This window comes from Lissotriton vulgaris, chromosome 4_1 (assembly GCF_964263255.1).
Source record: "Lissotriton vulgaris chromosome 4_1, aLisVul1.2, whole genome shotgun sequence".
Taxonomy (NCBI): Eukaryota; Metazoa; Chordata; class Amphibia; order Caudata; family Salamandridae; genus Lissotriton; species Lissotriton vulgaris.
In genome coordinates, this window is record NC_141691.1 from 587,013,474 (window position 1) to 587,032,268 (window position 18,795).

Consider the following 18,795-nt stretch of genomic DNA (forward strand, 5'->3'; position numbering starts at 1 on the left):
CAGATGCCCAAAGAGACCACCCCCTCCCACCGGAGGAAAGTCACCGGGAGTAGCTAGTGTAGCGCTCGGGGAGGAGTTGCCCTTAGATAAGGGGGGTGAGTGGGCGGGTGTCACCTTAGTGTCCCTGGGAGAACGGGAGATGGTGCCAAAGATCCAGGTGCCCCCAAATACTACAAAGTATGGGCAATGGGTTACCATCAATGGCCAGAGAGGGGAGGCTCTGAGGGATACAGGAGCCAGCATGACTATGGTGAGAAGTCAGCTGGTGTCCCCAGAGCAGGTTGTTCCAAATGTACTCCACCCCGCCGCGATGGCTGACGGCAGAATGGGCCACTATCCAGTGGCTGAGGTTCCCTTTGAGTGGGAGGGGGTTGCAGGTTCACTTCGAGTTGCCGTAAGCCCTGCCGTGCCAGTCGATTGCCTGTTGGGGAATGACATGGAACACAATACTTGGAGAGAGGTGGAATACCGGACGCATTCTGCGATGCTGGGTACACCTGACTGGGCCTGTGTCAGCACACGGTCTGCGACTGCCCGGAGAGGGAGTTCGCCTGGGTTGGAGCCTGGAACAATGGCCCAACCCGCTGCTAAGAAGGGACAGACCCGGAGACAGAGAAAGCCTGCTCCGGCTTCCACACCCCATGAGACAGATCGGCCACCTGCGGTGGTGGACCAGGAGTCCGTGGAGGGGGAAGTAGACTCTCTGGAGGATTTGCCCATCCCTGCGGAGTGGCATGTGGAGGGAGGTCCTACCAGAGAGGAATTCTGTAAGGGGCAGAGGGAGTGCCCCACCCTTGAGGGACTGAGGCGACAGGCTGAAGCCCAAGCAGCAGGTGATGTTACGGGACATTACCATATTTACTGGGAGGATGGACTCCTCTACAGTGAACCCAAGGTACCCTCGCCTGGTTCATCGAGGGCCTTGGTAGTCCCGCAACAGTACCGAGCCTTTCTTTTGGAATTGGCTCATGCCATACCCCTGGCAGGACACTTAGGCCAGGACAAGACCTTTGCACGGCTTGTTCTCCACTTTTACTGGCCTCAGATGAAAGCGGCGTCCAACACATACTGTAGGACTTGTGTAACCTGCCAGGCCAGTGGGAAAACAGGGGTGAAGCTAAAAGCTCCCCTGGAACCACTTCCAGTCGTTAGCACCCCCTTTGAGAGGGTGGGCATCGACATTGTAGGGCCTTTGGATCCACCAACAGCAGCTGGTCACAGGTTTATCCTGGTACTGGTGGATCATGCCACACGGTACCCAGAGGCAATACCTCTGAGGACAGTCACTGCACCTGTAGTGGCAAGAGCCCTAATGGGAATCTTTACCCGGGTGGGATTTCCCAAGGAAGTTGTGTCCGACAGGGGGACCAACTTCCTGTCAGCTTACATGCGGGCCATGTGGAAGGAGTGTGGAGTGACCTACCGGTTCACCACTCCTTACCACCCCCAGTCGAATGGACTGGTTGAGAGGTTCAATAAGACCTTGAAGGGCATGATCAGAAGTCTGCCCGAGAGCCTGCAGAGGAAATGGGATGTCCTCCTACCCTGTTTACTTTTTTCCTACAGGGAAGTGCCCCAGAAGGGAGTGGGCTTCAGCCCCTTTGAGCTTCTGTATGGGCACCCTGTACGCGGTCCTCTCAGCCTGGTGAAGGATGGTTGGGAGAAATCTCCCAGGAAACCCCCCCAGGATGTGGTGAGCTACATGCTGGCCTTCAGGAGCCAAATGGCGAAGTTGTGGAAGCAAGCTTCTGACAACTTGGAGGCCAGCCAGGCAGTCATGAAAGAGTGGTATGACCACAATGCTCACCAGGTGGAATTGGAGCCTGGACAGAAAGTGTGGGTGATGGAGCCTGGAGAGCTTAGCGCCCTCCAGGATCGCTGGACAGGCCCCTTTGAGGTGTTGGAAAAGAAGGGTAAGGCCACATACCTGGTGGACCTTAAGACCCCTCGACAGCCCCTACGGGTGCTACATGCCAACCGACTCAAGCCCCACCATGAGAGGCCCGAAGTCATGCTGATGATGGTGACTGACGGGGGAGAAGAAGCGGAAAGCGAACCTCTCCCAGATCTCTTTTCGTCCCAAGAGAAGGATGGGTCAGTGGAGGGAGTGAATCTCTCTCCCACTCTCACTCCTGAGCAACGGGAAGACTGCCGCCAGATACTGGAGCAGTACTCTTCGTTGTTCTCCCTTGTCCCGGGAAGGACCCACCTGTGTACCCATGATGTGGACACAGGAGACAGCCCACCAGTGAAGTCCAAGACCTACCGGCTGTCTGACAAGGTGAAGGCTAGCATACATGGAGAAGTTGCCAAGATGCTAGAGCTGGGAGTAATTGAACCTTCCAACAGCCCTTGGTCCAGTCCGGTGGTGCTCGTGCCAAAAGCCGCACCACCAGGCACCACACCTGAACTGAGGTTCTGTGTGGATTACCGAGGACTGAATTCAGTGACAAGGACTGATGCTCATCCGATCCCTAGGGCGGATGAATTGATTGACCGGCTAGGAGCTGCCCAATATCTGAGTACCTTTGACCTCACTTCAGGGTACTGGCAGATATCCTTGACAGATGGAGCAAGGGAAAGGTCAGCCTTCTCCACGCCTGAGGGACACTACCAGTTCTGTGTGATGCCCTTTGGGCTCAAGAACGCCCCTGCCACATTTCAGCGGCTGGTGAACCAGGTCCTCTCTGGATTGGAGAGTTTCTCTGCTGCCTACTTGGATGACATTGCTGTCTTCAGTAGCAGCTGGGAGGACCATCTGCAGCATTTGCAGGCCGTACTCCAGGCCCTGAGACAAGCTGGATTGACCATCAAAGCCAGCAAATGCCAGATTGGGCAGGGGTCGGTTGTGTACCTTGGACACTTGGTGGGTAGGGGGACTGTGCAGCCCCTGCAGGCGAAGATTGAGGCAATCATGGCCTGGGAACCCCCCAAGACACAGACTGAGGTCCGAGCTTTCCTGGGCCTCACAGGATACTACCGTCGCTTTGTGAAGGGGTATGGCACTATTGTAGCGCCCCTCACAGAGCTCACCTCTAAGAAACAACCTCGACGGGTAGTTTGGACAAAGGCTTGTCAGCAAGCCTTTGAAAAATTGAAACAGGCAATGTGTGCGGCACCGGTCCTGAGGGCCCCAGACTTCTCCAAGGAGTTCATTGTCCAAACGGATGCATCGGAACATGGCATTGGGGCAGTGTTATCGCAACTCAATGAAGAGGGCCTGGATCAACCTGTAGTCTTCTTATCCAGGAGGCTGCTTCCCCGGGAACAGAAGTGGAGTGCCATTGAAAGGGAAGCTTTTGCGGTGGTGTGGGCTCTGAAGAAGCTGCGGCCATACCTCTTTGGCTCGCACTTCCTGGTTCAGACCGACCACCGACCCCTTCGTTGGCTGATGCAAATGAAGGGGGAAAATCCCAAGTTGTTGAGGTGGTCCATCTCCCTCCAGGGAATGGACTTCCGGGTGGAACATCGGCCTGGAGTGGACCACGCCAATGCAGACGGTCTCTCCAGGTATTTCCGCCTTAGTGATGAGGACTCCCAAGGGGTTGGGTAGTTCTCCCCACTTTCAGCTGGGGGGGGACGTGTGTTAGACCTGTCTGGCTTTTTGGCGAAGTCCCTCCCAATTTTTATTTATTTTGTCCCCTTTTTGCCCCTCATACCATTGTTAATTTTTGTGTCTACTGACTTTTTGTAGGTGTTGGTCAGGGGGATAGGTGTTTTCTTTCCCCCTCATAATATTTTACCTCAGGCCCAGAGGCCTGTTCTGACAGGAAAGTTGGCACCACCTAAAATGGTGGCCACCAACTGCCCCAACTGTCACCAACAGAACTTGGCCATAGCCTAACATAGGGCATTCCAGAACCTTCTGGTCCATTCTGGACCACTGAAGGGCAGCCTATATAAGGCGGAATGCGGGGCAGCCATTTTGTCTACCTGTGGAAGTCAGCTGGAGGACAGGTGGTAGCTAAGGGTGGGAAAAGGTTAGACTTAGGGTTGACCTCCTGAACTGGGAAGCTGCCTATTTGGTCCAACCCCCAACTCCCCTTTTAGTTATTTGTCTTGGCCCCGCTGTGGGAAGTTACTGGAGACCCTGGGCGCCTGTGTGACCCCTAATCTAGAACAGAGGGGTGAGAACAGGAGAAGGAGACTGCGAAGTAGTGAGCGCAGTCCTCTGCCCAGTATTGGGATCTGAACTGAAGAAGACTCCTGACCCTGTCATCTGCCCAGTAAGGTGGGCTGGGGTTCCAGTGCCTTAAAAGTGCACAGTGACTGTCTGCTGAGAGGGCCCCCTTGATTCCCTCCTCCCTTCTGAGGATAGGAAGAAAACTGGTGGCTGGGGTAGCGCTGTACACCCCTTACCTGTGGCAGAACTGTTGGTGAGCCGATCCCCCCTTTGAACGCTAAGGAGTAGAAGTGTGCAGGAAAGTCCCATCCCATCTGAGGAGTCCCGAGCGCTGCTGCCGAGATTGGGACCCCAGGGGCACCTTCCGCGCTGTAATCACGTGTGGAGAAGTGACCCGGCTGTCAGGGAAGAGCCAGAGCGAGACGCGGTAAAACGGCGCCTTCGCGCATGCCCAAAAGCCGATTCACTGTCTTGTCAGGAAGGACCTAGGGTCGGGCAGGTCCGTGAGTAGCGTCTTCCTTTTGAGGGCGGGCGCGAGCGCTTCCGCGCATGTGGAGGAGATCAGAGCCCCGCCGGTCGTTGTGAGGAGGAGCCCCGGGCAAGCGCTTCTGCGCATGCCCACGGAAGCAGTGACCCGCCAAGCAACGCGAGGAGCCGGCTGCGGCCGGAGTGAGTGTCTCCCTACTCCCCTGCTCGCGCGCCACGCAGAGGAGCTGGCCGAGTAGGGAGAGGGAGCTGAGAGTCTCGGCTGTTGTTGGGGGTGATAAGTCATCGGCCCTGTTCTCCGCTCGAGCGCCCAGCAGAGGAGCTGGCTCGAGTGAGGAGAGCACAGGGGAGCTACAAGGGAGCCTTCGCCCCCATTAAGGGATTGCCCGCCTCTGTGGTGTGCTCCGCCCCCCCCCCCCCTCTGTGCCCTTCATTTTGTCATCTTGCTGCTGAACACAGAGAAGACCACAACCACGCTGTGGAAACAAGTAAGGAGTGGAGTTTCAGGGGGAGTGGCGCTAGTGCCTACAGAGCAGTAAAGTAGATCCTGGTCAGTCAATCCCTGCTAACCTCAGGTTGGGGAGTAACATAAGGAAACCAGATCTAGCCAAGGTGGTGAACTGATTAACTGAACTGTGATTCAAGTAAATGAGAGTGAGGTTCTGGCCTAATTTAAGTAAGCGGAGTACAGTCATTATCTAATCACACCTTCTTAGTTCAACTGAAAAGAAACTGCATTGTGATTCTCTTTGTAACTGGTTTAATGACAAGTGAACTGTAAAGTGGAACCTGGCTAACTAAATTGCTTAATAGTTTAAATGTTAATACTGTAATGATATTTGCTCGTGCTTATAAGTGAAGTGTAGTTTTCTCCCAAGATTCTAGCGGAGTATACCTAGCCTAATTGATTCTAGGGTACAGTTATCTTAATGCAGAAGTGTGATAAGAATTTGGAAATACAGTAACTGCTAGTAATTCAAAGAGTGATAATCTGCTAGTAGTTTAAAGAAAGTGTAATTGTTGACCCTGAAAGTAATCTAAACTGCTTGAACTATTTATATGTGAGTTACTGATTTGACAACCCAGAGCATATTATTTTTATATAAAGCAGTACGTATTTTCATATAATTTTGGAGTAGTGTTTTCTTTTTGAGTGTTATTGCGTGGAATTACTTTTGGGTGGTCTGCAACCTTTACACCGTGCCTCTGAGATACTAGTCTTGCCCTAGGCCAGGCTACCTAATTCCAACAGTAAGTGATTATGTTTTCCATATAACACAAAACTGGAAATACACCCAGCACGTCCAAAAACATTGAAATAAAGTATTTTGTTAAAACAATAAGGGCTTATGGTGGGATTGTTTTATTTTCTACATGTTCTGGTCAGTGAGCGCGCTGATGAAAGACTTGTGACACAGATGTTTGCACAGGAAACAGCCGGGGTGTGCTGAAAAGCTAAAATGAGGAGTTTGCCATACAGTCGGCCCTACAAATACAGATATGAGATAGCCCATGTGAAATTGTCCATCCAGATTCATACTTCTTGCATTACGTTGAGCTTTGGAGCCAGTCTCAGGGAAATTGTACAGAAAATACACTGCTCAGCAGTTACTTTTTCAAAACTTTCTCGACGAAACCTGCAACACTGGGGATGGTATGGTCTGCATGGCCCATTATCCTAGCAGTGGAATATTTTAGCACTGCCTCTTCAGAATGTGGTACATTTTTTCGTCATTTTCTTGGGCAATGACCCCCTTGAGCCCACCTGAAGATAGATAGGCTCGCTGGCTTTGCTCTCAGTGCAGTTCAGAGCAGGTATTGCTCTGAACTGCAGATATCCTCTTCACATTCTGCAAGGAGTCCTCATCACTTTACGTTACCCCACTGCTCAGGAGCAGGCAGATCTTTTATCCATGTTTAGTTCATATGGCTGAGATACCCGCCACCCCCTCTCGACGCAATCCCCAAGGATGGGAAACTGGAAACGGTTCTGAACTTTTGGAAGGCGGGAGGGAGTGACCCTCCCGGCCGTATTTATTAAAATATGAAACAAAATCAAAACATTAAAATAACAGTTTCATATTATGTGCAATTTCATTTCCACATTACGATGTTTGGCTAACCTTAACATATTTCTAATACAAAGGTTCTCCTAGCCGAACTAACATCCTACAAAACATTTAACTTGAAATTGTACATCCTAACGTTAAGGGCCAACGGCAAGGTCGTAACCGGTGTCAGATCCCTAAACCAGAATTACCCCCCCCACTTGGGAGGGGCGACCGCACAGAGGCTGTACCTCAAATGCATCTACAAATTTCCCTTGACTTGACGGGGGCCCCAATGAACTCGACGCCATTTAAAGGTCGTCCGAGGACTCGTGTGAGGTGTCTAGAAGGTAGCGTAAACCCCCTCCCCACCCCACACAACTTACCACATCTGCCGTCGCAGGTGTCCTGGCCCCGGGAAATTCCCCAGGAGGGGCCCGTAGCCCCTCCTATCAAGGAAGGGGCCTTGACCGCCTTTCCTTTACTTTCGGCGGCCCATCCTTAGAAGGGACCGCCTCCCCGTTGAGGGGCCAATGGCCACCTCCCCCGGGCGCTCCCATCCGTAATGGGTGACGCCCCCCCATAGGGATCTTCCAATTACTGCTCACCGATCATGACCTTACCGCCCGACCAAAATAAATACGACAATTAACTAAAATTACTAAAAAGACAACCATAACTACTTCACGTATGATTACTGATCAACACTAGTGCAAAACTTTATTCAAAAAACATACTCTAGATAATCATTCTCTTTATTGCATACACAAAAAACACGTCCATCATCACAACCTGCAAAAAAAAATAGAGTTACCACATCAAAACTTTATTTAAAAACCACTTGCTGTCTTCAGGGGCTGGTGGGTGGGTCAAAATTGGCTCTTCGTTCCGTCTCGCGCTCACGTGCAGCGGGGAGGTGCAGCTTCAGAGCACAGGAACAAGAGGATGCTTTCTTGGCTTGTTGCTCCTTTTATCCGTCTTCGGGCGGGCGTAAACCCGCCTCCGCCTGCCCCCCGGGGGCGTGGCCGGCGGCGTCAGCGTCTAGGACAACCCACTCCAGGGCGGGAAAAGGCGCGCCCCGGCTACGCCGCTTCGGGCATACCAGCCGAGACTCGCCCCCCGCCCAAGATGGCCTCCCGGGGGGATCGGGGTACTCCACCATACGTTCGGGGGGACCGAGTGGTCGCCCCTTTCCATATGGCTGAGATACCCGCCACCCCCTCTCGACGCAATCCCCAAGGATGGGAAACTGGAAACGGTTCTGAACTTTTGGAAGGCGGGAGGGAGTGACCCTCCCGGCCGTATTTATTAAAATATGAAACAAAATCAAAACATTAAAATAACAGTTTCATATTATGTACAATTTCATTTCCACATTACGATGTTTGGCTAACCTTAACATATTTCTAATACAAAGGTTCTCCTAGCCGAACTAACATCCTACAAAACATTTAACTTGAAATTGTACATCCTAACGTTAACGGCAAGGTCGTAACCGGTGTCAGATCCCTAAACCAGAATTACCCCCCCCACTTGGGAGGGGCGACCGCACAGAGGCTGTACCTCAAATGCATCTACAAATTTCCCTTGACTTGACGGGGGCCCCAATGAACTCGACGCCATTTAAAGGTCGTCCGAGGACTCGTGTGAGGTGTCTAGAAGGTAGCGTAAACCCCCTCCCCACCCCACACAACTTACCACATCTGCCGTCGCAGGTGTCCTGGCCCTGGGAAATTCCCCAGGAGGGGCCCGTAGCCCCTCCTATCAAGGAAGGGGCCTTGACCGCCTTTCCTTTACTTTCGGCGGCCCATCCTTAGAAGGGACCGCCTCCCCGTTGAGGGGCCAATGGCCACCTCCCCCGGGCGCTCCCATCCGTAATGGGTGACGCCCCCCCATAGGGATCTTCCAATTACTGCTCACCGATCATGACCTTACCGCCACAGGCCGGATAGTTGACCGGCTATCCGGACCCCCCACAACAACTCCTGCCTAAAGGTCATGCTTTAAACTCCTTAGCCAGGCTATGAGGTCTCCTATGAGTAACTCGTTCCCCACCCGGGACAAATGGACCCCGTCTCCCAAATACATACTGTCCCCCTTGATACAACCATGCGGGATAGAATGCAGTGTACTTGAACAAAACAATCTACCCAACTTGTTATTTATTTTCTTCACTGAGTGATTCAGCGCAGAAACCGAAATCGCCCCCGCCACACTTTTCGTGGAATCATATGGGACCATGCAATTGTGCACCCTGGAACTCTTCTCGCCAACCAACTTACAGTGGAAAGCATTGCATCGAGAAGCAGTCGTCTACCAGTGGTTACCAAATCATTACCCCCAAGATGGACTATGATTATAGACGGCGGTGACCTTGTCCGCCCTAACAAACCCTCAATAAAACTTTGAAACTGGTCAATACAGAGCCCGCCCCTTCCGTAGAAGGTCACCCTGTACCCGTATTCCCCAGCCACGTGAATCATGTCACCTGCTTTGAATACGTCCGCGGCGCGCCTCACGTATGAGTGGCCCACGACCCACACCACTTTTTCCGCAGCCGGCGATGTTTGACCGCTGGTTCCCAGGTGTCGGGTCGACTGCACAGTCCGCCCCGCCTCGTAAGCTTGCGAAACTGTAAACCAAACAAAAACAAGAAGCGTGAGTACATGATAGCAGCTTCACAACATGTGCAACCGCACATACCTTTTGTAACAATTCGAGGACCAACGCCCCAAACGTTTCACTTTTTCTACACTCAGACCCCTGGCTGTAGCCTCAGTAGCAGCCCCTATCCGAAAGGAATGGGTCCCAAACTCGCCGGGGTTCAAGCCCGCGGCCGAAATTGCCATTGTAAGCACCCGCTGAAATTGAAACCTCGTCAGCGGGGTGGCATCAGCGTGCCTCAACAAGGTCCCCCCCCATGATGACGCCCTCTGCGCTAAATATTCCTCTACGCAAACAACAGGGCACATGGGAGATCCGGGAATCCGATGTATGACTACACAATCCCCAATCGCACCCTGATCGGCCTTGGACCTGACAAACGAGACAGTCATCGTCTCCCTCTTTACCTGAATGTGCTCTCGGCACAGGCCCCCCACCGTATCCCGTTTGTTCCTCGCCACCAGTTCGCTTACCCGCATTGCCCCATGGAATGCTAACACAAAGGCGGCCCGGAATAACACAGTTTCATACTGGGATGAACATGTCGAAGGGAGTACGGATAATAACAGGGCCAACCTATCCAGACCTATCGGGTGCCTCTCATTTACTCTGCGACCCTCAAGGCGTTGCCACCCCCGTAGCGCTTTCTGTACCACAAAGGACGCTGTTGGGTCCTGGATCCCATGAGCCTTTGCCATAAATGAAATGGCGGCCCGATGCCTCTGGGCCGTAGCTACTGACTTGCCTGCCTGATGTAAAGACAGCAAGAATTTTACAACAAGCTCTTCCTGACCCCAAAGCTCCCCCCTAGCAGAACCCAAAAAGGACCAATAGGAACGGAACGCCCCTTCATATGCCTTCCTTGTCCTGGGTGCTAAACTCTCTCCCACGAGGTTTTGTAGTTCGGGGCACCGAGAGACCAGAGAGCTTCGGGAAAGGGTGCCGCCACCGGGTCCGCTGTGGGCAGAAAACCCCAGAAGGCCTGCATACGGAAACGAGAAAGCGCATCAGCCGCTTGGTTCAGGACCCCTGGGACATGTCGCGCCCTAAAGATCACATTCAACTGCATACACAACAATACAATTTCTTTGAGCAGTCTCAGAATCCATTTGCAACGTGCTGCCTGACTATTGATACACTCTACCACGGTCATGTTGTCAGACCAGAACACGACAGAATGATCTCGGAACCCCTCAGGCCACGTTTTCAGGGCCACCAAAATAGGGAAAAGTTCGAGAAAAGCAATGTTACTCGTCAGCCCGCTCTCGTGCCACCATGACGGCCATTTTTGAGCCGACCATTGATTACCAAATATGGCGCCAAAACCTATACTCCCCGCCGAATCTGTCCATAGCCCCAGCTCCTCGGATGACACTGCCGGCTTGTTCCAGACAATTCGACCATTGAAATCCGCCAGAAATGCCAACCAAATGCGCATGTCCTGGCGAATCTCTGCCGAGAGCCTTGTGCGGTGATGTCCCTCTTTAAGGCCGACCATGGCTTGAGCAATCGAGCGGGAAAAGGGGCGGGCCATTGGGATCACTCTAAGGGCAAAATTCAACTGGCCCACCGTTTGTTGCAATTGATGCAGGTTCACCTTAGTCTCACGAATACATGTTTCAAGGGATGCCCTGAATTTCAACACCTTCTCTTTGGGCAACCGAAAACAACCTTCCTCCGAGTAGAGCTCGATCCCGAGGAACTCGAGTGAAGTCGAGGGACCCACAGTCTTACCTGGTGCCAATGGCACGCCGAAGTGATTCATTAAGCCACAAAACTCTGATAAAGCCTGCCCACATTCTGGATCCCCGGCTGCCCCCAGAAACAGAAAGTCATCGAGATAATGCATCACATGCTGAAAACCCGTCTTTCTTGTGAATACCCATTGCAGAAAACAACTGAACTTTTCAAAATAAGCACAAGATATGGAGCAACCCATTGGCATACATTTATCCATGTAATAGCGACCCTGAAACGTGAAACCAAGGAGACGCTGATCGACTGGGTGTACCGGGAGCAACCGGAACGCTGACTCGATGTCTGATTTGGCCATCAGCGCTCCGGGCCCCAGGCGATTCAACATGGCGACGGCTTCATCGAAAGATGCGTACCGCACCGAACACACTTCCGGGTCTATCGCATCATTCACGGAAAGACCTCGTGGAGCTGACAAATTATGTATTAGCCTAAACTCACCCGGGTCCTTCTTGGGGACCACCCCTAAGGGAGAACAAACAAAGTTAGCAACCGGCGGTAGATCGAATGGACCGGCAACCCGCCCTCGAGTCACCTCTTTCCCAATCTTTACCTGTACCACCGCCGTATGCTGCAGGACCGACAGTTGGTTCTTACAACTTGAGTTACCCCGAAAGTCCCCCACTGGAATGCGGAAACCATACAAAAACCCATCTCGCAACACCCTTGCTGCGACATGATCTGGATATTCATTGAGCCAAGGAATCATTGCCATGGTATCAACCGGGGTAGGTAAAGGCGCCCCTCGGACTATTTCAGACCTGTTTGGCGCTTCCCCTACCACCGTTATCACCCGTTTTGGCTCTGCACATGGTCTCAGGGTGAGAGGACTGTCGTTCCGTCTCGAGCTCACGTGCAGCGGGGAGGTGCAGCTTCAGAGCACAGGAACAAGAGGATGCTTTCTTGGCTTGTTGCTCCTTTTATCCGTCTTCGGGCGGGCGTAAACCCGCCTCCGCCTGCCCCCCGGGGGCGTGGCCGGCGGCGTCAGCGTCTAGGACAACCCACTCCAGGGCGGGAAAAGGCGCGCCCCGGCTACGCCGCTTCGGGCATACCAGCCGAGACTCGCCCCCCGCCCAAGATGGCCTCCCGGGGGGATCGGGGTACTCCACCATACGTTCGGGGGGACCGAGTGGTCGCCCCTTTCCAATAGACGTCAATTAGATGTAGCCACTTTCCCCTTTGTAGCCCTGGCCTTACCTTCCTTCCCCTAATCCCTAGGGAAGGCATCTTAAATAGGCAAATCTTGTGATGCCACTGGCGGCCAAATGGTGTATGATGTAGCTTTTGCAACCTTTGTGGTTTCGGTGAATTGACGTTACTGTGCACTATACACAGCTATCAACAGTAAAGCTGGCGTAGTGGCGCCAGAGCCCAACAGAATATGAATCCACTGCATGCCAGTCACAAGTGTCTTTTAGTAGCCAACGGGGGTAGCAGTGGCCACGTTAGTTGCTTGCGTTAGGCCCCATGGTTCCCTTGGTATAACACACACACCCTTACAGAATCACAGGGCATATTATCAACAAAGGGCGTTACATTATCGCCGCTTTTATTGGTAGGAAACTGCTGATAAAGCGGCGATAATGGCCTTGATAATATGCTCTATTGAATTCCAATCGAAGCCCATGTTAAATGTCTTGACATCTAACATGGGCTTCGATTGGAATTCATAGAACATATTATCAAGGCCATTATCGCCGCTTTATCGGCAGTTTCCTACCGATAAAAGCGGCGATAATGTAACGCCCTTTGTTGATAATATGCCCCCACATTACCTCATTTGCAGGCCAAGGGGATGTTCAGAAGGCCAGGAAAATAGACTTCCACATGGAAGCACATAAGCATGTGCCAGGAAAGAATCATCCTCTGCCCAAAATACAGGCCAAGGTAAGACTACAATAAGTAACACGGTAGCAAAACACTGGGCCTGTCTGTTTAAAATGGCAGACAAATGGTGTGCATTTTGGCAATTTCGATTTGACTGTCCTCTCAGCAGTCTGGCCATTGATTATGTCATTACTGAGAAACGACAACATTTGATGAAAGCATTCATGTGCAGGCAGTGAAGCCACCTCTCTGATCACAGCCATAGAAGACTGTGTGTACAGAGAACAGAGTTAGACCACTTGACCATTAAATCATCGACGCCAGCTGTCCATTCTCCCAGGCACAAATAGACCCCAAACAGCAGAGCCTTTGCAAGGAGACAGAGAGCCCAACAAGCATATCTCCTCAAGAATTCCTGCCCAGCCATAGAATCATCGATCAAGCTGTTAACGGAATAACAGACATACTAAAACCATCACACAAATCACTGGCTGATGCGAAGATTTGCAAACACGTTGAAGAAGCAACCGCTAAAGTATCCGATATGTCCAAAGTGCAAAATTCTACATTGCAGTTTTTTTGGGTCGTTCAAACAAACATCAAGACAGCCCTTGGAAACAACGCTGTAGGTGAGAAACGAGTTATAGAACACCCTGATGGAATTTACTTTGTACTTTACTAGCGTGGTAATAACATGCTCTGGGAATTCATAGACTGGAGTTAAAAAACATAGCATAGGTAAAGCCAATAAATCCAGCTTTTAATGTACCAATGTATGTATAGAAATGTATTAAAAAATGCTGTTTACAGGCGATGCATGCACAAATGCTATTTATCACAATAAAGCATGTTCTATTGGCTTTGCCAATGCTGGCAGAAAAGTAGCAAACAAGGATTCTTTTCTGTTCCGAATGCCTACAAGAGCTACATGCAATGTGACGTTTGAATGGACTTTGCAGATGTAAAATGGTCCTTTGTGCAGTCCGAATGAAGCATTTTCTGGAAAATGTAAAGCTACGTCAAATAGTCACTAGGAAGTGGGTAATACTCCTGTGAGAGCAGCAAAAGTCTACCCTAAGTTTGTTTTAAACAAATGGTAACAATACATCTTGCAGACCATTGAGCTATGAAGTCAGACCTAACAAACATTGGCAAAGTCAGCAGGTATTTCGTTAATGTGTGAAAAAAATGCAAACAACATTTGTGCATGCCAGTGTTAGCGTGTTTAAGGCAATGTTTGTTTACCAGTGTATATGGTGCACTCTATAGGCAAAAAAAGGAGTCATGACTAAAATATTAAAGCAAGTCTCGCTCACCGCCCTCCCCTTTTATGACAATAGCCACTGTAATTCATTTACAAAACCGAAAGTGATTAGGGCCAAGAGTGCAGCTGTCTCGAAGAGAGAACACAGAGAGGGGTGATAACAGAAAGGCAATGGAAACAGAAAAGGAGCTAGAGAGATAGGAAAAGAAGCAAGATAAACTTAATAGATTAAGCAGGAGAACGTATGAGTGAGAAAGAGTTGACAAAAAAAGATAAACAGAAGAAGACTGAGCAAGCTACAGAGATGGAGGCCAAGTGAGAGGGAGGGAGGGAGAGAGCGAGCACTGACAGTGAAAACAGACAGCTTGCGGTAAAGCGCGAGCCCGCTGCTGCCAGAAGTCGCCGAAGCTGGTCTTTCTGTAAGACGAATAACAAGCCTGGGAGTGATGTGTGCGTGCACGTGCAGTCTGCTCATTTTCAAGCACTGCACTCATGCTTGTGGCTTGCTCCTGCAAGGTGGATGCTGCCAGAAGCACAAGTGGGTGCTTGAAAATGAGCAGAGTGACGGCTAAAGGCCCTCCTATGCAGCCCATGCGCGCTGCGTAGGCAAGACCTAAAAAGGTACAAGGTACAGCCTGATTGAGAAAGACAGAAAAGACAAATATTTCTGCACAACCACCTATTCCTCAAGAACATATACATACCCGTTGGATTTGGAGGGTGAATGATGGTTCAATATATACAGTTGAATTAATCAGAGAGTTCCCAAAAATGAAATGTACTTTTAATAATTGAAAGGATGAGAAACTGAAACCATTGACTCACAACTCTAAGCTGTAAAGCCACGACAAGGCACCAACCTCTTTACAGGCCAATCATACACCTTTCATACGTGTGACACATACAAAACCATTCACACCGCCAGCTGCGGGCCCAGCACATTACAACACTCACACCAGCAGACAGCGCCATTCAAGGGACCATCACTTTCACATGCCCACATTCCTGACACAGCAACCACACCAGCACGCGGATTGCGTGGAGGACGTTTGGCTAGCAGTGTATGTAGTGACCAGCAGCAAGTCACTACTCACACATCGCCAGCCAAGCACCAGTCCACACACACCACCAGCCAAGCGCCAGTCCACGCACACCGATAGCCAAGCACCAGTCCACGCACACTGCCAGTCATGCTACAGTCCACGCACACCACCAGCCAAGCACCAGTCCATGCACACCGCCAGCCAAGCGCCAGTCCAGGCAACCGCCAGCCAAGCGCCAGTCCAAGCACACTGCCAGCCAAACGCCAGCCCACGCACACCACCAGCCAAGCGCCAGTCCACGACAACGCCAGCCAAACGCCAGTCCATGCACACCGCCAGCCAAGCTCCAGTCCACGCACACCACCAGCCAAGTACCAGTCCACACACATCATCAGCCCAGCACCAGCCTAAACACACCGCCATCACATTTATGATTTTTTTATACACAAAAGAAAACACAAACAAATTGCAAATAGATACAAATCTACTAACACAAAATGTGAAACTAAATACATTGCACAAAGGCCAACCTTGAAACTGAGCAAAAAATGTAAAACAATAGAGACCAGGCAGTTCACTTTACCACTCATGGATGCTCCCAAAAATTGGCTTCCAGGCGTCCAACGCTTCCTGATGATGTCTGCGCGCGCTGTGCGTGCTGACATCACAGGATCCCCGAGGGGGGCTGGGGGGGTCGGGGTGGCAGCGGTTCCCCCATGGGTGGCAGCAGTTCCCCCATGGGTGGCTGGCGCTCCCCCATGAGTGGGTGCCATGACGGAGCAGTTCCATCATGAGCACACGCCCACCGTTGCTCAGGACAGACCCGCTCTGTCATGAGCATGGAAAGGGTTAATGATGATATCCTGTGGCAGACTCTTAGCAGATAGATGGACACACTATGCTAGACTCTGGACTTTTACATAGGGTATGTAAATCTTTCCCACACGTCCAACCTGTGATTACTTATAGACTTTGAAGGAATGGTTGAAAAAACTGTAATACACTTGACACCTGCCTCATAATGGTAGGAACTCTTGCCACCATAGATACAGGATACACTGTAGGCTAGCCCCCTTTTCTGAATACACAGGGAGCACACCTGTGTCCGGTGGCGCAACACTAGACACTGCTGGTGACACGGCTTCACTGCCCCGCTGTCACACTGATATTTGGGTAATCCCTTTGTTTCTGCTTTTTTAACTACCATCAGCGTATGGTACTTACTGCACTAATTGTGCATGGGTAGCCTTATTGACTTGTTGGGCATTGCCTATGGGAAGTTCATGTCCAAGAGGTGCGGGCCTTTGCGCAATACACGAGTGCTGCCGGCGAGATATGCAATTAAGGAGGACGGGTTGCTTTATTGTCTTCCACGTACGTGTCCAAATAAAGTCAGAACAACCAGGGCGAGAAATAAAAATAAAAAAAACACAGAAGGAGGGTCATCATCGCCCTGGGCGATAGAGCTCGCTGCATGCAAACGTAACCATTATTGGTGACACAGACCACGCCCTAGTTCCCATGTGACGGGAAGTAGGGAGCCGGGGCTGGTATTTTAAACGTGAAACACTCCATTCCAGGTCACCTTCGCAGCGAGAACGGACAAGCAGCCTGAGGGAGGAGCACCTTCCTTGATAAAGTAAAGAGATGGAGGGTGGGTGCACAACCGGACCGGAGAAGGGAGTTGATAAAGGGACAAAGGGGATATATTGTGAACGCCCATGAGGATCATATATGGGACGAGACCTGGGGCGAGGGGCGATAATACCGTATTTGTAGCTGGCAACTATGTGGTATAAGGGGCACTCTCTAGGATTGTGGGGTAAACTTTACCTTATCCGCTTATAGAGGGTACTAGGAACCGTTATCTCATGGCATGATCATTGATACTTTCACACCTGGAGGGGTCAATCCAGGTTGGATGTTATTTGATACATGACCATCTAAACACTATGTGTCTCCTTGTTGTTTTGTCTCCCCCAGAGTGTGACTACAGGGGGTCTCTCCTTGTCTCTCGCCAGTTCTAGTAATGTTCTAGTGTAAACTTGGTGAGTGTCATGGCACCATTTGAGTTTTTTTTATTTTGAGTGAGGTGTGCAAGGGAAAAACATACGTGCAACGATCTGCGCATACAATTCTAGTAGGTGAATCTACATCAGTTTCACATATATTGAATGAAGTCATGTTATCTTTAATAAAGGATACCGATCAGGGTACTATACCCGAAATGTGGTGGTTTGACAATGATTGATGCATTGTGGTGAGCTGAACTACTATAGGGAATGATTAGTAGTGACCTGTCGTGTTTGTTGTTTATGTTTCTCTTCCATGTAGTATTGTGGGAGAGTGTTACTTAGGGGATACCTCGGTGCAGGAACGATTTGTTCTTGGACAACCACACTCCAGGTAACGAGGTGACTGTATATTTGGGATCAGAAAGGTCCTGACGAAGGCCGGCGTGACCCTATACTTTGGGCACATAACGACGGCTGAAACATGTCGACAAATTGACAGTAAGGAGGGGGGGAATGAGTTCATAATCTCTTCCAGCCACCACCATCCTTTAAGTTTTTAATCCTGGCCGGAGGGTCCAGGAAAAAAACTGTACGCACAGCGACACCTCCGAGCTAGTTTTAATTCACACTGCACTTCCTCTTTCGGTGATCCGAGTCTAACTGTTTCTATATATTTTTATATGTTGTGTCTTATCTTTCCCTACCCTATTGCTCCACCCCAGGCGTTGGTCCGCGCGGGGTGAACTGAAGCAGCCCTATGATGAAGCATGTCAAGCAACAGAGTGAGTGAGGGCAGTTTTTCCACACAAAGCACTTTCCACCACAGAGACATAAATGTTATCACTCTCTACTCCTTTTGGTGTGTTTAAGTTGTGGCTAGGGGCGCCGGAGTAGAGGGAATGTAAATCATCACCCCTTCACTTTTGTGTAAGATACCTCTCTAGCATTTAGCAGACCTCTTTTGGTTTTCACCCCTTCACTGCGGCGGCTATTCCGCCGCAGTGCTAAGGGGGCGGGGCGGCCGCGCGGCGGCCGCATGCTGGTGACGGAACCGCTCCGTCACCAGCGTCGGTTGCGCTGTGCTTATGACGGAGCGGTTCCGTCGTGGCCCGCCCCGCTCAATGGAACACTCGAGCGGGCCATGACGGAACTGCTCTGTCATCAGCACAGCGCCACCGCAGCTGATGACGGAGCGGTTCCGTCATAAGCAGGGAAAGGGTTAAAGAGAAAAATGTTTGAGAAAGTGGGTGAAACTTTGGTCGTCAACACAGCAGTCGCACTGGTTCTAATCTTGTTTTGTTCTTTAGTGCGTGCTACATTGAGCTGTTTTGTAGGAGTTGGGAGAGTTTCAGACAGAATACTGCTACAGAAGAATGTTTCATTGCAACAAAAAATAGGAGTGCTAGTTGGAGCAGGGATTGCGTAGCATAGAAAAGACCTTGGATATTGAAGTAGTTATGACAAGCACATTTTGGACAGAGGTGAATATGGGCCGTATTTTCTGCATTGGTGCCTAGATTTACCAACATTTGTGCAGTACAGCACTGTGCGAAAATCAGTGGTGCTGCAT